The sequence below is a fragment of the Wasmannia auropunctata genome, unplaced genomic scaffold, assembly GCF_000956235.1.
Source record: "Wasmannia auropunctata unplaced genomic scaffold, wasmannia.A_1.0 LD336000.1, whole genome shotgun sequence".
Taxonomy (NCBI): domain Eukaryota; kingdom Metazoa; phylum Arthropoda; class Insecta; order Hymenoptera; family Formicidae; genus Wasmannia; species Wasmannia auropunctata.
Window position 1 is genome coordinate 652,676 of NW_012026890.1, and position 4,872 is coordinate 657,547.

At 31.8% G+C, this 4,872-nt stretch overlaps 1 non-coding gene across 1 annotated transcript; it reads right to left on the reverse strand.

Moving 5' to 3' along the window:
• Nucleotides 1–4,545: 4,545 nt before the first annotated feature.
• On the reverse strand, nt 4,546–4,618 carry Trnak-cuu. The gene has a single exon. It is a non-coding gene; the product is annotated as a tRNA-Lys (tRNA).
• Between the last annotated feature and the right edge of the window lie 254 nt (nt 4,619–4,872).

Sequence of the window (4,872 nt, forward strand, 5' to 3'; positions counted from 1 at the left end):
GGGGGGGGAGGAGGAAAAAAAGGACGGCTGGTGACAAAGGCCGTGAAGGACGTGCACGAACACCTGCGAATCTGAGACGATAAATCGCTCGGAAATCGTCTCTTGCACGCGCGCCCGCATTAGGATTTCTCTCCACCGTTTCTTTCTCTCGTTTCGTTCTCGCTCTTTCTCTCTCTTTCAGTCTCTCGTCTGTCACCACCTTCTTCCGCGTGCAACTCCTTTTAGCAGAACTTTGGTTTTTGACGTTTTTTTTTTTATTTTTACACGACCGGCATACATGTGCTATGATCAGATGTTGCTGCCGTTTGCTATCGCTACGTCGTGTACGGATCGGCGACGTCTCGTTCCCTTCGGTTGAGTCTTCTTTTTCCCATTCTCTCTTATTTGGAATCGAAAGTCGCCTGGGTCAAACGGTACGTCGGATGCTTCTGCGAACAGAAAGCAGATCGTCTTAGATCGAGTTTGCGAACGGTTTAAGCCCGTTGCGTATTTCAAGTTTTTGCACGAGTGTATAAACTTCTGATATTAAGAGTGAATGTAATTAATTGATTTAATCATGTTCTTCCGGGTCGCCAGTAATTATCTCCCGTATTGTTACGTACATTTTTAAGATTATTACGAATAGTGTAATAAGGATCTGTTATATATAAAATATCCTAATTGAATAAGTTAGAGGAGAACAAAGATTTTTATAGGCATACAATTTTTAAAGACAAATTGCAATTATCTTATATTAAAGAACAATTATAATTTTTAACCAGTTTTATCAAAATAAAATTTTCAAATTTTTAAATTAAAGTTTAATCAAAATCTTCATTTAGTGGAAGGAATGTAAGATAAAAAAAGACGGAGAGAAAAGATAGAAAATACATTCGTGATACTAGAACCGATATATTACATAGCCTGTATTCAGAATGCGTTTTTATCGATACAGATATGTTCTGAATACATGACTAATCGACTATTTAGAGCATGAAAATAAGTAGTAATTAGTATTTTAAAAGTTTGCTTTTCATATTTGCTTTATTTATGGATGCATTAAATTAATTTTATGTATTGCCAGAAGCAGTGTAGTTATACTTTATGAATAGATAACTTAGGAATAATTTGTTCCTATATAAATATTTTGTTTTGTTAAATAGTTATTTCTACTATTTAAAAATGCTGCATTCTTTTATCATTATTGCATAAATTTATGTCCACACACAACGATTTTGACACACGTTACGTAATTACTATACCTACATGTTTATATTCCCTCAAAGTTTATCAGTTTAATTTTGGAATACGTTTGAAGATATGAGCAAAAGAAATTCAGATATCTTTATTGCTTTATCATTATTTTGTTACATCGACATGTTTCTCACGCATTTAAAATGTTTTTGATAGCACTTTTAAAAAATCTACAGTTGAGCAATATTCAAATTTTAAGCTAAATAGCGAAAAACCTAGTATTCATAATTCTAACAAAAATTGACATTAATTTTATTCATAAAAAAAACAAAGTTATTTGATTACAATTAATTATAATTAATAAGATTACAATTAATTACAATTAATAAAATTAAACGCAATTGATAAAATTACTTAAGAATTAATAAACCACAAGAAGCTAATAATATTAAAAAATAAAATTTCAAAGCGAATATTGATATATCTACAATTAATTACAATTAATAGAATTAAATACAATTGATAAAATTACTCAATTAAAAATTGATAAATTACAAGAAGTAAAATTTTGAAGCAAATATTATAAATATCATTATATTTAATTTGTAAATATTGCAAATTTTGTATGTATTGCATAGATTTTTATGTAATACGATACGCGGAATAACTGTCGTTTATTTTTCCAGTAATTCAACATCCTTTTTATATCAATTCCTCAGAGGAATTTCCGCTAAATCAAAGTCCGGAATCCTGTAACAAGTGGAACTGCAATTTTATTCCGAAGAAATGCGACGATTAAGGTAACGAGAGAATCCGAAAAAGTATGCGCGCGATCGTCTGGGCGAATGGGCGATATACATCGATTGTTTCCTCACTCGCTGGCGCAATCCAGAAGTGGAAATGTCTGCTTCTTACGCGCGCTTCTACCGTCTTGTAGGAAGATAATAGAGAGATACCTCTCATCGAGCAACGCGACAAACGCATTCCTGATTGCGCGCATCTTCCACTTTTATGGCTACGCGACGAATTTCCGGTGCTGTCGAGCATGTCGTGAAAACGAGAGAAGCAACGGGATAATACATGGGTGACAGCTGTTTTTGTAGGCGCGGATTATGCGCTACAGTTAGAATTTCTGCCTTTCCTGTCAAAATATTTATTGGGACTGTTGGAACTTCTGCTCCATTAAACATCACAATAATATTTTATATCTTCTCCTGTATTTCTTCTTTCAGACAAAAGGTAAAAGTAAAATGTGAAAAGAAAAAAGAAAAAAGTGTTTTCTGAGGACAAATACCTGATTCTCGGGCTGATTATTACTTTGGTGTTCGAACTCTTTGAACAATAGGATTTAAAATAAACCTGTTACCTCGCTTGTACATATAAAATATTTCCAAGCCTTGAAAACATAGGATAAACGACTGATCCTAACAACACATTTTTCTAGGATATTTTTTAGATAAAGAAAAGGAAACTGTTTTCTCTGCAGTTACAATAATTCTCTGATTTTCTGTCACTTCGCGTTTCGGTCAGCGAACTTTGAACAATAAGGCGTAAAATCTTTTGTCTCTTATATACGAGGTACAATGTGCCTCTAGACGAGAAAAATGGGACAAATGGCGAGGTCTCGACCTTTGGGGATTTTCTCGAAAAGTAAGACATATAGGTTACGATACGCTAAGAGTTTTGGTCCTGACATTTTTTAGTGCTGCATAATCCGTGAAAATGTTCTTCAGTATTCTTATATATTTGGTGCGTATTGTTTCTTTAATCGAAATTGAAACGTATAAGAGGGTTTCGACAGATAAAACTTTCAATATGCAAATGTAGAATAGAATAAATAATAGAACGTTGCTTTTCGCTTCACTTTTTATTTTTTAATTAAATTAAATCAATTTAGATATCCTTCTTAACAGAAGAATTTTTAACTATATCCAATTAATAGCTAAATTCTAAAATTAAAAATATTGGAACTTAAAAAAAATTATAACCTACTGTCTTGCTTCTACACAGGAGATACAAAATGTCTCTGAGAGGTGCGAAAAATGAAGCGAATGGCAAATTTTCTAACTGACTAGCGATCGAAATTTTTTCGAGAAATATGTGCCATAGGTTAAAACAAGATTTTTAGTTTCCACACACACATCCTCTGATGACTGATACGATCGATCAAATTTAAGAAAAATTATCGCGAACTGAGATAAACAGCAAACTTTGACACAGACTGAAAAATTTACAAGAAAGCCATAAAGATAATAATGCAGATATGGTTGGAAGTTCGAATAGGATAACTTATGAGTTTATCATAAACGATATGATAAACTTCTTTAATGGTTATCTTTACAGCAATAAATGTTAAGGTTGAAAGAAAGCGTCAGAGAGATTAACAGAGAGTTTTCTTTCCTGTTTTTCTTAAAATTCAAAAGAAATAGATAAAAGATCTGAGTTTTCCGAGAAGTTTCCCTAGGACTTGCATTAAGTTGTCCGGATAACTGAAGCATACATTCATTTGAACTTTGCCCATGGGAGACTCGAGTTCAATACACTACTCGTCTACATTTACACATGCATGTAAATGCGCCTTTTTTTATTTACAATGCAGTGAACAATCGAGAAAAGTAAAAAGAAGAAATAATAATTTAATAAGAGAGATAAGAATAGAAGCAAAATTCGTACATGTGTTTGGCTTAGATTGAACGGATCAGTGCAAGCTAATTAATGCTTTCATCGATGATGTTATAGTCTTTGCCGAACACATGGGCGTGATTAAATTACAATGACGAATAAATCGCATATGTAATGGCACGACACCTAATTCATGCAAATAATGTAATGTAAATATGTATGTATGTTATTTGTTACGTCTTTATCCTTTAGATGAAGTTAGACATAAGTACTTTCTCGTATTCAAAAGTACGAATAGATACTTATAATTATGGAGACAGAAAGAGAAATATTAGAATTATTGTTTTACTGGTTAATATAATAATGGGTATCTTTCATTTTCTGATGGTCCCAATTTTTGAAAGTGGGGGAGAGTTGTCTATACATGTGGCGCTTTCCACATAAATTAAAATAAACATAAATTATATTTGATATTTAATTTATACACAACGTAAATGCAACAGTGAAAAATTGAGTGTTTACTTGTTACAATATTCCGACTCAGTATGATCCATTATCTATTTAACTTTTAACTTCTATTTACGGTGTGTGTGCATTTAGAATTGTTGTATGATAAAAATACGACAATTAATTAATTTATAATTTTGAAATCTTTCATTTGAAATCGTAGTATCACGTGTTTCTCACGAACACATATTTTTAATTTGTATATAAAATGTAGAGGAATATCGAAACAAAAAAAATTAAATGCGCCCAACGTGGGGCTCGAACCCACGACCCTGAGATTAAGAGTCTCATGCTCTACCGACTGAGCTAGCCGGGCTCTTAGTACCGTGCTAACCAGTTGGATAGTTCAGTTTACTTTACTATTTTATTACATATAATTATTTGTCTTTGTCTGTTGATACTAAAAAAATCTACAATATACAATGCAAATAAAGTAATAACGATAATACATTAATAAGAAATCTTTCACCGCCATTTATCGAGATTTAAATAATATATACATATAAATGCATAAAAAAATATATAATATAATATAGTAAAAAAATATATACGTGTATAATAATATATAGG